This window comes from Schistocerca serialis, chromosome 1 (assembly GCF_023864345.2).
Source record: "Schistocerca serialis cubense isolate TAMUIC-IGC-003099 chromosome 1, iqSchSeri2.2, whole genome shotgun sequence".
NCBI lineage: Eukaryota > Metazoa > Arthropoda > Insecta > Orthoptera > Acrididae > Schistocerca > Schistocerca serialis.
In genome coordinates, this window is record NC_064638.1 from 218,195,916 (window position 1) to 218,211,874 (window position 15,959).

The 15,959-nt window shown below is 43.0% G+C and overlaps 1 non-coding gene across 1 annotated transcript; it reads left to right on the forward strand.

Moving 5' to 3' along the window:
• The first annotated feature begins 566 nt into the window (after positions 1-566).
• On the forward strand, positions 567-640 carry Trnas-cga (transfer RNA serine (anticodon CGA)). The gene has a single exon. It is a non-coding gene; the product is annotated as a tRNA-Ser (tRNA).
• Positions 641-15,959: the final 15,319 nt, after the last annotated feature.

Genomic DNA, 15,959 nt, shown 5'->3' on the forward strand with positions numbered 1-15,959 from the left:
TCCTGGCAGATTAAAACTGTGTGCCCGACCGAGACTCGAACTCGGGACCTTTGCCTTTCGCGGGCAAGTGCTCTACCAACTGAGCTACCGAAGCACGACTCACGCCCGGTACTCACAGCTTTACTTCTGCCAGTACCTCGTCTCCTACCTTCCAAACTTTACAGAAGCTCTCCTGCGAACCTTGCAGAACTAGCACTCCTGAAAGAAAGGATATTGCGGAGACATGGCTTAGCCACAGCCTGGGGGATGTTTCCAGAATGAGATTTTCACTCTGCAGCGGAGTGTGCGCTGATATGAAACTTCCTGGCAGATTAAAACTGTGTGCCCGACCGAGACTCGAACTCGGGACCTTTGCCTTTCGCGGGCAAGTGCTCTACCAACTGAGCTACCGAAGAACGACTCACGCCCGGTACTCACAGCTTTACTTCTGCCAGTACCTCGTCTCCTACCTTCCAAACTTTACAGAAGCTCTCCTGCGAACCTTGCAGGAGAGCTTCTGTAAAGTTTGGAAGGTAGGAGACGAGGTACTGGCAGAAGTAAAGCTGTGAGTACCGTGCGTCAGTCGTGCTTCGGTAGCTCAGTTGGTAGAGCACTTGCCCGCGAAAGGCAAAGGTCCCGAGTTCGAGTCTCGGTCGGTGTGGGTGTATTTGACAAAATGGTATATGCGTACTCTGTTTCGAGGAGTACACCACGCTGCCCACTTCGGATGTTTTATGGAATATTGGACCAGGCAGCAATAAATGCTTTTATTCTGTTCCTTGTAAAATCACAGCAAAAAGTGAAAAGAAAAGATTTTCTAAAAAATCTTGGATCTAACCTTGCTTCAATACACATGAAACGGAGCCTACAGAAAAAATTTCCACGAGGGCTTTCGGTAAATATAGCTTTAGTCTTAGGAACGTAGAGAACAAAGGATCCACAACACCAGGAAAAGAGGTCCACAAAACTGCAGAAACAAGCAAGATGTCATGTATGACCTAGACATAAAGCCAGAAAAGTGAAAGTAGCTTGTGTACAATGTTGTAGGCCTGCATGCAATGATCATAGAAAAGAAATTTGCATAATTTATTTCTCTTGAAGAACAATTTCCTAATAATTGTTATCCAATTGCTATAAATTGTTCACACATTAATAAGAATGTTAATGACTTTAAACAGATCGAGTTTCGTTCTGTATGTTTTGTGAAGTTTTAATTACATGCAAAATAAAACTTTGGGGTGACGAGTCACCCCCGTTACCTTTGCAAGGTGTGTTATTCATGTTACTAACGGAGGGTTAACTTTGTACGCCACATTACATTTTTGTGTATGGCTTCATACACAACGGTAGTTAGAGGAGAGTTATAGAGTGGTGCGACAACTGTCGTCATAGGAAAGCTGAACAGGAGCAGAAATTATTAGAAAACAAGTTACAAATATAGCAGCTGTGAACGTCAGAAGGAAAAGGCTCCAAGCGCGAGTGGGCTGACAAGTGAACCTCCCCATCGCACCCCCCTCAGATTTAGTTATAAGTTGGCACAGTGGATAGGCCCTGAAGAACTAAACACAGATCAGTCGAGAAAACAGGAAGAAGTTGTGTGGAACTATGAAAAAATAAGCAAAATATACAAACTGAGTAGTCCATGCGCAAGATAGGCAACATCAGTGAGGGTGTGAGCTTAGGAGCGCCGTGGTTCCGTGGTTATCGCGAGCAGCTGCGGAGCCAGAGGTCCTTGGTTCAAGTATTCCCTCGAGTGAAAAGTTTGATTTTTTATTTTCAGCCAATTATCAAAGTTCAGAGACTCACACATAATCAACTTCGCTCTCCTAAGTTCCAGGACATGTTCAGATTTGCTTGGACATATTCAGGATTTGCCGGTCTACACACGGAAAAATTTGAAAACGTTAAAGTAAAACTGTGCGTCTGTGAAACTGTTGCATTCATTTGTTGCAATTTATGTGACAAACTCTTATGTTTTGATCACTTTTTTTGGGAGTGATTATCACATCCACAAGAAAACCTAAATCGGGCAAGGTAGAAGAATCTTTTTACCCATTCGCCAAGTGTACAAGTCAGGTGGGTCGACAACATATTCCTGTCATGTGACGCACATGCCGTCACCAGCGTCGTATAGAATATATCAGGCGTGTTTTCCTATAGAGGAATCGGTTGACCTATGACCTTGCGATCAAATGTCTTCGGTTCCCATTGTAGAGGCACGTCCTTTCGCCTACTAATCGCACGGTTTTGCGGTGCGGTAGCAAAACACAGACACTAAACTTATTACAGTGAACAGAGACGTCAATGAACGAACGGACAGATCGTAACTTTGCGAAAAAAAAAGAAAGTAGAGTTTTCACGCGAGGAAAGACTAGAACCGAGGACCTCTCGGTCCGCAACTGCTCACGCTAACCACGGGACCACGGCGCTCCTGAGCTCAAACTATCCTTGATGTTGCCTATCTTGCACATGGACTACTCAGTTTGTATATCTAGCTTATTTTTTTCATAGTCCCACACAACTTCTTCCTGTTTTCACGATTGATCTGTGTTCAGTTTTTCAAGGCCTATCCACTGTGCCAACTTATAGCTAAATCTGAGGGGGGTCCGATGGGGAGGTTCCCTTGTGAGTGATTACCGCCAGTCGTCCTCTCACAGCGGCAGAGGGCGCTTCTAGGATGGAACTGCCAGAGGCGTGGTTCAGCGGGCATGCATCATTGGGTCCATCAGATACCTATCTTTGATATGCCAGTACGGCGTTATTGATATTTGATGCCACTACATTAATTAAACAATGGTTGTTTTTGGACGATCTTTCAATGTACAGCACTGAAAATACCATTTTCCGTCATCAAATTTGACTTCGATTTCTTTCAAAACCTAAAAGCCGAAACACATTTCTCTTCGTTTCCAACATATAACATTTGGCAAAATTTGATCAAAACCGGTGGCCCACGTGTTACATCCTCCCCTTGTTAGTAATGGAGACCGCAAAAATAACAATTACCTCGTGCAAGCCACATCACCACAGCCAGCTGCACCATACCTGCTTTGAGACTGTAGACCACAACAACAACAGGAACAATTAAAGCTTTACGACTACCACTCGCTGTTACTCCTCAGCTAGAAATCTGCCCTCATTCAAATTGTGTATGCTTTCGCAGTGTTTGTGCTGTTAGCTCGCTATGACTGTACGGCGAGCGCGGGCCGGAATATCGGCTCGGCGGCTGTCGCTGCGCTGCGGGTTGCGCGGCCAGCAGGGAGCGCGGTGAGCCGCAGAGAGCCGCCGGGCCGCTAATGTACGGCGAGGCGCGGACCACAGCGCCCGTCTACCCCGTGACCCTCCCCCCCCCCTCCCCCCCATCACTCTGCCAAGCACTTCTCCCAAATGTGGCGAGCCGAGCAGCCTCCTGCGCCCGTATCCCTATCTACGCCTGCATTAATCCTCCAGGGCATTTGTGCTGCAAGGTGTGCACCACCACCATTCATCTGAAGTAACGCCAGCGGTTGACATCTCATTCTGCTGCAGGGTCTGCGATTTTAGCTCAGAATTTTTCGATGTAATCACCATTTCTGTCGATGAATTTTTGTAGACGCTGTGGCAGTTTTTGTATTCCCATGTCATACGAGCTCGCCGCCATGCCGTTTAGATAGTTATGAACCTCTTCTTTCACCTCGTCGTCGGAGCTGAATCGCTGGGACCACAATTAACGCTGACAGGTGCTGTGAGACTCTGGAAAAACTCAAACGGGCAATTCAGAACAGGACAAGAGGAATGTTGAGCAATGGCGTACACATTGTCCATGACAATGCTCGCCTACACATCGCTCGATAAACCGTTGCTCTCCTGCAAGAGTTCCAGTAGAACACGATCACCCACCCTCCCTATAGTCGGCGCCCAGTGACTATCACCTGTTCGCTAGGTTAAAAGAACATTTGGCCAGAAAGCGATTGAGCTCCGATGACGAGGTGAAAGAAGAGGTTCATAACTTTCTGAACAGCATGGCGGCGAGCTGGTATGACATGGGCATACAAAAACTGCCACAGCACTACAAAAACGAATCGACAGAAATGGTGATTATATCGAAAAATAGCTAAATGTTCAAGCTGTAAATTGATGTAAACCATTGTAGAAATAAACAGGTCTATGTACTCAAAAAAAATTAGGAGACATTACTTTTGGGAATACCCTCGTAGTTTGGGCATAGCGAGGAAGAGAATAAGAAATCCATCTCGTGGTATTTGAAGGTGTTGTGGGTTCCATAAAATCCATAGACAGATGCAGCCGGATCATTCTGTACCTAAGAAAGGCTAACTAAAATGTTGAGAATGAGTAAATGAAAAGAGATTGGAAGAAAAGAAGGAAATATAGAAAGCAGGAAACGAATCAGGCGAAAGAGAATACATATGTCTGAAAAATTAGACTGAGAGAATGCGCAGAATGCCACAGCTAGAAAGATAGAAGGCAAATGCCTGGCGGTGGAAATACCCATAACTGCGGTAAAGATAGACGCCACCTATAAGAAAGCTGAAGACACGTTTGGAAAAAAGAAGACAAGCAGCTGTATGAATATCAGGAGCTCAGATAGCAAGCCATTACTAAGTAAAGAATGGAAAGCTGAAGAATGGAAGCAATGCGTAGATGATCTACATAAGGGAACCAGTCTTGAGGACAATATTAAAGAAAGAGAGCATGAAGCAGATGAAGATCAGTGACAGTGAGATTGAGATAAGGGGTTGAGGCAGGATCGTAACCAATCCATGATGTAATTCAATCCCTACACTAAGCAAGCACTCAAAGAAACCAAGGAGAAATTTGAAGAACGAATTAAAAATATCAGAATGATGAATGTAAAAGTTGAGGTTTGCAGATAGCATTGTAATTCTGTCACAGACAGAAGAGAATTGGAAGAGCAGCTGAACGAAATCGATAGTGTCTCCAAGAGAGGTTGTTAGATCAACATCACCAGAAGTAAAACGAGGGTAACGTATTCGAATTAAATCGGGCCATGCTGAGAGAATTAGATTAACAAATAGAACAATTAGAAAATAGATGATGCGGTTTCTTATTTGGGCAGCAAAATAACTAATGATGGTCGAAGCAGAATAAACATAACATGCAAACTAGTAATATAAAAAAAGCATTTCTGAAAAAAGAGGAATGTGTTAGCACCCAATATTAGTTGAACTGCAAGAAAGTCTCTTCTGACGTCATTTATCTGAAGTCCAGCCTTCTATGGAAGTCGAAGTGGACGATAAGAAACTGAGACAAAGGGAGTGGAGTCGAGGGAAGGTGCAAGGGATGCCTCTGGCTCACCACGCCCTTCCCATTTCGAAGTAACTTGGAAGGGATGTCTCTGGCCCACCACGCCCTTCCCATTTCTCATGAAACGTCTCATCCAAACGATTTCGCACCGCATGAGTGAAGTGCCCAGATGTCCCATCATGTTGGTACCACACGCGCTGCCGCACGTTGAGAGGGGCATGTTCCATAACTCTGGCCGTGTTTCCCTTAAGAAGATTAAGTATCTAAACCTTGAGGACTGCGCTCTCGTCGACCATGAACAAAGGCGCCCTACCTATTTTCCCGTGCTCACGTGTTGGTTCCGGCTGTTGAACACCTATCTCTTGTGAAGTATATCTGATTCATAAGACGTTCAGGGTGAAAGAATTTAGTTTGAATGACATACGTCTATAAAAATCACTTGCAGAAGTCAATGCGACGCGGAAAATCTTTTGGATTAAGGGCTTGACCGTTCTGAAGGCGGTAAGGGCGCAAATCATTTTTATTCCACACACGCCATTCCTCGAGAAACACTCCGCGAGCTTGTTGAGGGCGTGTCCTGCAGGAGCGCTAACGTCTCCTCTTCGACCTACTGTGAACCGTGCCGAGTGTCATGAGCTGCTAACGCACGGCCTGACAGTGGCCCAGGGGTATCCGGCCGCTATCGATTATCGCGGTCTGCCGCGAGAATTTCTGACGGTGGGTTTGGCGAGCATTTTGGCGTTTGAAATACTGGAAGTGAAAGCGCGGTGGGCAATCGGGCAGTGAGCACTTTTGAAGAAGTGGTCCCGGGGAGTGGGATTTGCGCTACTTGTGTGAGCTACCAACGAGAGGGCGGATATGTGGTTCAAATGGCTCTAAGCGCTATCGGATTTAACATCTGAGGTCATCAGTCCCCTAGACTTAGAACTATTGAAACCTAGCTAACCCAAGGACATCACATGCATCCATGCTCGAGGCGGGATTCGAACCTGCGACCGTAACAGCAGCGCGGTTCCGGACTGAAGCGCCAAGAACCGCTCGGCCACAGCGGGTGGCCGAATGTGGGGCTTCGATATGTTTTGCACGGAGCCGCAGACTAATTGTGCAATTATTACTGATGGCGGACGGAACGGCTTCGGGAATTATGTGTACCTTGTCTGATCTAAGTTACTCCATAATGAAAAAGGAAGCTATGGAGCAAATCGTTTGGTGAGCATAACTGAAAGTGTAACTCTCGGTAATGTGTAACGCACACCTACTCACCTCTTGCTCACTGTACGGTGCTACGTGGCTTCTGTATATGGAAAGTGAATCTGACGTTTCGTTACTTGAAGTCACTTGATTTTAACTATTTTAAACTGCGGCCTTGCTTAAATGGGTCTTGTGATACTGTTTTGGACTGGCGAATGTGTAAATAGTGATTTGTTTTGCGAGTTCTGCGACAGCTGTGGCTGTGATTGCAAAATAAACAAATGAAAAAAAAATTGTGGTCTTCTGAAGGCGGTTCCTGTATTCACGTTCATCGTAAAAAACCTTATGTACTTTCGATGATTCGCTTAAGGATATGGCAGGCTAGATCTGTTGGCATTAATACGTGGCCGTTAGTACACTTGGTTAAGCGACAATATTGTTAAAAACTTGTGCCTTATTCAAGGTTATGCTGCAACAATTATTGGCCGGCCTGTGTGGCCGAGCGGTTCTAGGCGCTACAGTCTAGAACCGCGCGACAGCTACGGTCGCAGGTTCGCCTGCCTCGGGCGTGGATGTGTGTGATGTCCTTCTCAATGCATTTCTTCCAATTCATCACAACTCTTTCTCTCATATAGCCTACCCCATCTTAAGCTAACTTAAATCTACTGAGTTCAGATGCTAAACTAAAGGACGAGGCAATGCAGCAGCACAAAACAATTAATACAAAAAGCAATGAAAAAAATTCAAACTGGCAAAGCAAGCTACAGTAAATCTAAATTACCAAGCAAATGCAACATTACAACTAATATGAGCCAATGTGCAGCAACAAGAAAAATAAATCAGTAGTAAAACTGGCTTAACATAGTAATGTAAAGTGAAATTTAGTAGCACTATGCATGGCAAACAGCAGCAGCAAATGTAATAACTAAACATGACATAGCTCAAGCAGAAAAAATATTACAGTAAAAATGGCCATGTTTAATACCAATGTCACATCTTAACACTAGAGTGATGCATCACCTTGACTTACTCTAGCAGACAAGTTACCAAACGGGTAAAAAATTATTTTTGCAATTCCTGTGAAGGGAAATATCTATTTGTGCTCTCTTTTCTACGAAAGTACATCATAAAATTATTCTTTACTGGGTCTGTAGACAGAAAATTGTGATATTAGTACATCTATTACATTTTATTATAAGCAATGCTGCATTGCAGCTAGAAACTAGATATTAAACAAAATGAGAAAATATATATAAAGCAACATATGAAACGTCATTCACTAGGCAAATGGCGTCTCCAAAGGCAAAAAGAATCTCTCAACTAGAAAGACAATAGATGTAAAATGTTTCTCATCATTTCATTAGGCATTTTAGTAAATATCATAAATTAAGAGCTCCACAGTGTTATCATGTGTTTTCAAGTTTGAGCGTGTCGTACGAGGGCAGTTCAATAAGTAATGCAACACATTTTTTTTTTCGGCCGATTTTGGTTGAAAAAACCGGAAATTTCTTGTGGAATATTTTTAAACATTCCCGCTTCGTCTCGTATAGTTTCATTGACTTCCGACAGGTGGCAGCGCTGTACGGAGCTGTTAAAATGGCGTCTGTAACGGATGTGCGTTGCAAACAACGGGCAGTGATCGAGTTTCTTTTGGCGGAAAACCAGGGCATCTCAGATATTCATAGGCGCTTGCAGAATGTCTACGGTGATCTGGCAGTGGACAAAAGCACGCTGAGTCGTTGGGCAAAGCGTGTGTCATCGCCGCAAGGTCAAGCAAGACTGTCTGATCTCCCGCGTGCGGGCCGGCTGTGCACAGCTGTGACTCCTGCAATGGCGGAGCGTGCGAACACACTCATTCGAGATGATCGACGGATCACCATCAAACAACTCAGTGCTCAACTTGACATCTCTGTTGGTAGTGCTGTCACAATTGTTCACCAGTTGGGATATTCAAAGGTTTGTTCCCGCTGGGTCCCTCGTTGTCTAACCGAACACCATAAAGAGCAAAGGAGAACCATCTGTGCGGAATTGCTTGCTCGTCATGTGGCTGAGGGTGAGAATTTCTTGTCAAAGATTGTTACAGGCGATGAAACATGGGTTTATCACTTCGAACCTGAAACAAAACGGCAATCAATGGAGTGGCGCCACACCCACTCCCCTACCAAGAAAAGTTTAAAGCCATACCCTCAGCCGGTAAAGTCATGGTTACAGTCTTCTGGGACGCTGAAGGGGTTATTCTGTTCGATGTCCTTCCCCATGGTCAAACGATCAACTCTGAAGTGTATTGTGCTACTCTTCAGAAATTGAAGAAACGACTTCAGCGTGTTCATAGGCACAAAAATCTGAACGAACTTCTCCTCCTTCATGACAACCCAAGACCTCACACAAGTCTTCGCACCCGAGAGGAGCTCACAAAACTTCAGTGGACTGTTCTTCCTCATGCACTCTACAGCCCCGATCTCGCACCGTCGGATTTCCATATGTTTGGCCCAATGAAGGACGCAATCCGTGGGAGGCACTACGCGGATGATGAAGAAGTTATTGATGCAGTACGACATTGGCTCTGACATCGACCAGTGGAATGGTACCATGCAGGCATACAGGCCCTCATTTCAAGGTGGCGTAAGGCCGTAGCATTGAATGGAGATTACGTTGAAAAATAGTGTTGTGTAGCTAAAAGATTGGGGAATAACCTGGTGTATTTCAATGCTGAATAAAACAACCCCTGTTTCAGAAAAAAAAGTGTTGCATTACTTATTGAACTGCCCTCGTATTTGCCATGCTTTCTACAAAGGAATGTCAATAGCGAGGATAATGGTACCTTTTTTTTCACCTGTGCCTCTGAAAGGCACACACTAATGGCTTTTTTCCAGGTGACAGTCGCGCAGCTGGGTGCCCACGACTCATTACGTGAAGGTGGTCACTTAACTTACTGAAATATTTACGACACCAGTTTGCATTACAGTGACAGTCTCATATAAAAAATTTCACAGGTCGAGAATTTGCATTGCAAATATGTAGAAACGAAATCCTATGAATATAACAGTGTTCAAAAAGTTTTTGTTGGCATTGTGACACATTCACGCATTTACACACATTTCATAACTCTTAAAGTACAATTCTTGGTTTCCAACATCCTTTTCCACAAATCAGAGTCCCTAACCACTACTCGTTATTCATATACGTATTCGTCGACACTTCTTCAATATTTCATCATAATAAATACATAGCATAATCAAATTCCTCATATACAGTAGCATCATCTTATTGATCATAAACATAGCTCAACAGCATAATACACATCGTCGTCGTAAAAATAACATCATAACACCTCAGTCAAATCTCAAAATCGTTTTAGCTTCCTCCAATAATTTCAAAACCTAAAAAAAATTCTCTGCTCATTTAAATAGTGTCATCTAACTCAAAAGTACTTAAAAAATCATGATCCCATACCAAATATATCATTCAAAGCCCTCATAGTATCACAATGGTTCTGAAAAAATATGAACAGTTCACAAAGTACAGACAAAATACAATTTCATAAGTGTGAAGTTATCCATCTGTCACTCAAATGCGTGTCCTGTAGCGCTAAATGTGCGTCTTGCTGTAAGATAATCTCTGGGGAAGTGTCGCAGTTACTGTCCTCCGAAAGCTAAGTTCTGCAGAAGCCAATGTACTTACCTCATAATAAACAAAAGTGAAATGCTTTGCATATATATATCTTAGTTATTACGCTTATTGCCGTGATGAAGAAAGTACTGTGCTGTACCGTATTGTTGTGCTACAGAAAAGGCAGTCTCATTGTAGCTATACCACAAAAGTTACTACCAAAACATGTTTTACTTTCCAGAATAATACAGAAAAACTGTGCAGATATAAAACAGATGCAGCGCAGAGGCAACAATGTAAATTGTGTCACATATTAATAGCGTTGTGATATAATCGTGTAGCTATCAAAGAAACCAAATGCTAAGTCATCTGTACTTCAAATAAAGAGCATCTTTTCAAGTAAACCAAAATGTTGCATTAAAATCTCATTAGCAGTACCAGTATATGTTCTAAGTACGTAATCCTGATAGTCGTTACGTAATCGTGCAACTAACAAGCAAGGATGTACACACACAATAGCACTGTGACATCTGTTCACTATAACAATGCATTCGTAATTTCTGTTTAAAAATGTTCCCTAGGTTCTAGACTGGATAGTTAACTCCAAAACATTGTTGCATGTTAACAGTTTCTCAGTGTGACAAATTGTACTAGTAGCGTGAAGTGAAAAGTTTTATGGCAAAGACTAAGTTAAAAAGCAGATTATCTTTCAATAAACGGTTTTACATGTGAAATGTGGTGTAAACCTTTATTCTTCCTAGTACGCAGAGTTTCAACTTCAACGCAATTATCATGTGGTATATGGTACATCGGTAAAGAATATTCAAATTTTTCTCAAGGTTAGCGTCTATGTAATTTTTCCCTGAGCCAGCCGGCGCACGTGGCTGCCTGCGGTGCGAGTCATTGTCTGTCTCTTCGTTGGCGTGCTTCGTTATTGGGATTAGGAGACCTAACTTCTACAAATTCACCTTGTCGAGTGTGCCCTGCCCTGTTTGAATCCCGCCAGTTCTGATGGAATTCAGGTCGGTCGTTTTGTCGGTAGTTTACATAGTTTCTTGTCTGTCGGCCATGTGGTGGAGAATTTCTCCTGGAATCGTAACTGCGCAGAGGACCGTTGTGTCTGAAGTTATTCTGTCTCCCTTGATAATAATTGTTTTGGTTCCCATATTGTCTGTTTCTATGGTAATTTCTGTCATATTCATTACTACGGAAATGCGATCTTTCTCTGTAACTATTATTACTCTGCCAGTGGTTGTCATATGGGTGGTGTCTGTTTTGGTCACGATTTGCGTTGTAAGAATAGCCTTGTTGTGTACAGTTATTATTTCTTTCATTGCGGAATTGCGACAGATGTGACCTGTAATTGTTGTGTTCCTGTTTTCGAGTTCCGCGATTCTCAGTGTCAATTTCTAATTCTTGTAAGAGTCCCTGAAAAGCTTCAATGTCGTCTTTGCAACGTCCTGCCAAAATAATATTTCTTAAATGTTCAGGAAATTTCATTAAGCAAATGCGGATGAGTTCTGAAGGGCTGTATGGGTTTGAAAGATACTGATTCTTATGCAATATGTCTTCAAAATATTTGACAAGACTGGAAAATTCAGATTGTTCAAAGTGTTTCATCATCATGATGCTATGTTTTACTCAGTCTTGTGTAGCTTGAGACCAATATGCTGAGAGGAAGGCATGGTAAAATTCTCCTTCACTGTAACAATCGTGAATGACCGATCGCATTCTTACAGCTGGTTCATTCTCTAAATAGCCACACATAAATTCTAATCTGTGCTCTAATGACCAGTTGGGAGGAAAACAATGAGAGAATTGATGGAGCCACGCTTGTGGATGAACGTCGTTGCCACAATTCTTAAATGTTTTAAATTTACGTGTAGTAATGAACAGCTTATAGTCAAAATCATCATGTCGGCAAGTCGCATATCGGTCATTGTTACGTCGTTTCGGCGGTTCCATTTCAAAATTCGGTGCACCTTGCCAACTTCTTTCATAATTTCCGAAATGCCCTGTGTTATTATTTTGTGGCTGTTCCGTATTTCTATGTCCCTCTTCCCGTATTGGGGCGCGAGTGTCCTCTGAAATACGTAATTCTTGTATTACCTGTGTCAGCTGATCTTGTACTTCCCGGATTTCTCTTTGGTGTTGCGTATTAATTTGATTCTGATTTTGTTTGAATTTCCGAATTTGTTCGCACTCTTCTGTGTCATTAAAGACTACCGGTTTTGTGTCATTCAGATTATCATCTACCTTCGTAGATAAATTATTTAGCTGATCCGAAAGTTCAACTACTTTCTCTGATAATGAACTAATTTTCTCCATGTGTCTTTCTGAACCAATTTTGAGAATATCTACTGTGTCCTTTAAGTTTTCCTGAGTTTTTGCAAGTTGTGTAACCGAATCGGTAGATGCAACTGAGTCAATTTTAGCTTGCAAGGTCTCATGATTTTCATGAACAAGAGTTTGTAGTTCTTTTATGGCTGCTTCGTGATTCTGTAATTCATTTTCATGCCGCGAAAAAATAGGTTGAAAATGATCACAAAGTTGTGTTTTTACGTCATTACAAACTTTTTGACATTTCGATTCAATGCTATGTAACTCAGTAGTTAAATCTTCACGTGTTTGTTCAAGCGTGGTGACTAACTTCCGAAGATTTTGTTCCATTGTGTCTAACTTTTGAAGCTTTTGCTGTGTTTGTCTCTGATTTTGTTCCACTATGTCTAACTTTCGAAGATTTTGTTCCATTGTGTCTAACGTTTGAAGCTTTTGCTGTGTTTGTCCCATTTGTTGTATTAATTGTAGTAACAATGCACTGGTGTCTGAAACATGTTCCTCAGTGCTTTTCGGCAATGAATTCGCACCGCCAACATTCACATTTTGACAAGCAGAAAATGTGTCTTGACTTATTTGAGAAAACGGTGAGGACCCAAAACCTGAATCTACAGTATTTGCGAGATTGTGTCCTGTCATTTCGGATTCCTGAGGCGAGCTATTGCCGACCGATCGATCGATAATGCTTCCCTATTCACTAATTGTTTCACCGTCTACGCCATTATTTGCCGCCCGTTCCATTTCCCTATGCACAATTACCAAATCACTAGTTTGAACATTAGTTAATTCATTACACGGTGGCGCTAACACACTGCTTTCGTCTTCACTGTCATTTCTCAGTTTACTTTGGAGCCTAGTATTACGTTTTTCACACGCCGTTATTGTCACAATATTTCACACGACAACACAGAAAAGCACAATTTGAAGAGCAAAATAAGAAAACACATTAACATAGCACTGAAAATAATATCTAGTTAATTGCAAGCGCAGCTGCGAAATACTTGGTCCAAATCTACATGCATGCCACAACAACAATGAAAGACTGCAACTACAAAGGAGATTCTCTCTACAATTACGCGCTAGCAATAAACAATAGCTACACTAATTACACAAACTACAAGAAAAAAATCAGAAGATTCCAGTAATGTATCCTCGGCTAAGGGTCGACATATGAAACGTCCCCTTAGAAAAATTACATAAGACTGTGCTTAAACTGACACACAATATTTTTAGCGCAACGCAATCTGACTTTCAATAATCCCTACAAAAGAATGGCCCTGACTAACATTAACTTATACTTTTCACAAATCACTTACCTCACAAAAATCTTCGTTACTCGAACTATTGCAATACAGCGAGCGCCACTACTGCCAGCTAAATAAAAGATTCAAACTACGGAAGGCACTAACTACTGATAGGCATAGTTAGCAAATGAAAGATTTTAATAGAGAACAAACAATGTATTTACCTTAATAGTGTTGAAAAATCATAATATACATAGCAGTTCATGACATCCAGTCTTACAAATTTCAAAACTCCGCCATTTCTCTTCCCACATCCACCACTGCTGGCGGCTCACCTCCAACTGCGCAACGCTACACGCTGTTAACAGCCAACTGCCCAACACTACAATGGCGAGTATTACAACAATGCCAACCAGACACAGACTGCATGCAACACAGCCAGTGATTTTCATACAGAGCGCTACGTGGCGTTACCAATATAAAAACCTAAACAGCCTACTTACAATACTCTCTTCGCTATGTAATAGTTTGTTATTTATGTGATTGTAGTATTCCGACTGTAAAATTTTATTGTACTTCCACGTGTCTGTCCGTTACGCCGCTGCCAAACGGGTTCTCACCCGAGATCTCAGTTCGTTCTAGAACGGGTTTCCTGGTATTCTATTTGATCCGACTGTTTGTGACTGGACTGATGCCTGTGAGGGGTCTAAGCCCGAATGGAACAAGCTGTAACACGAGAAATACTGAAACTGTTATATCTAACACACTGAAACTACTACCAATAGCGGTGCCCTACATGGCTGCCCTGATGGATTTAATTTATTAATTTACGCATTATATTACTGTCTGAGAAATTAGATGATATGTGCGCCTATGAGATTTACTAATTTCAAATTTTTCCTGATTACTAAATGTATTTGGAAATCGAAAAAATTTACGTAGCTGCCCAGAGTGGCAGTTTTTTTTATGTTAATAGTGGATGCTCTGAGAAACTAATTAATTTTAAATTTTCCTCACTTAGCTTTCATTTCTGCCTTAGTATATTTTTAAATTAACTTCTAACAAAAAGAATTCTCTTATTGTAAGTTAATGAATGTCCTTTAATGGTCGCCTTATGTAATTGTTGCATTTAATCGTTCATTGTTTATCTGTTACTGGTGTTATAATAAAGTACTGATAAAATTTCTCTTTTCCGCCTTGCAGTTCGGTCCTCCCAGTCAGTAGCCATTTGTGTTGGTGCCAAAGCAGCGAAAGGTTTCACACTGTACATTGACGACCGCGTCCATCTGCACCTGCACCACAAAACGAGTGCATTGGGTTTCATGTAGGCGCTAGTGGATGGCGATGAAAGTATGTGGTTCTGGCATTCGACAATTCGGAAATTGCTGAACGCTCATAAATAAATAAATAAACAAATAATGGTGCTTGCCGCCACCGCCCAGTGCTCACTGCCGCGGCCCGGTCCTCACCACCACCGCAGCCGCGGTCACCGCCGCCGCCGCCGACATCACAGTCGTCACCCAGTCCTCGACGACGACACCCTCTGTTTTAGTTCTTTTCCCACTTCAGCGAGTCCTGTCGCCAGTGGACACCCCCACTACCACCATCATTTACACCTCCCCCTCCCCTGCACCCACTGATACCTAGTGGAGAGCCTCCTCTGGGCTTAACCCATTTATTCCACTTCCCCTCCTCACAGTCTCCCCTTCCATCTCCTCCCCATCCCTATATCCCCACCTGTCTGTTGCTTCTGCCCCTGACCCTGTTCCTACTCCTGGCCCCCCTCCCACTACTATCGCCTGCAGAGAAGGCATTCACCTCTCCCCACCTGCCCTGCTACAACCACTCCTGGTTCCTCCACCAGAGGGACCGCCCACTGCACCACAGCCGCCACCACAGAGCGCCCCACCCCTATTCCCAGTGCTGCCACCTCACAAGAGGAGCCTGCCTCCCACCACCTCCTAATCCATCCAGTCCCTCATGCCACCTCTAGGCCACACCTGCAATAAAACCTCCCAAGCACTGAAGTGCAACCTCTCCTCCACCTCCTCCTCCAAAAAACCACCCATGGACACCAACCCTCCTCCCACCTGCCCAACACCTGCCCTGTATACTTTTGTTCTTGCCAACCCCTATCCTAAATTCCTCAGTGCCTGTTCCCTCACCCTTGAAATCTGTAAATACATCCCCAGTGCCCTCATCACCCAACTCATCCCCCACAGGGACTCTGCCCTCATCAAATCTCCCTCTCTCTCTTTCCACACTGATCTCCTCCAGCGCCTTCCCTGCATCACCTTTGGTCCATGCATCCCTCATCCCTTTCCTTACATCCTC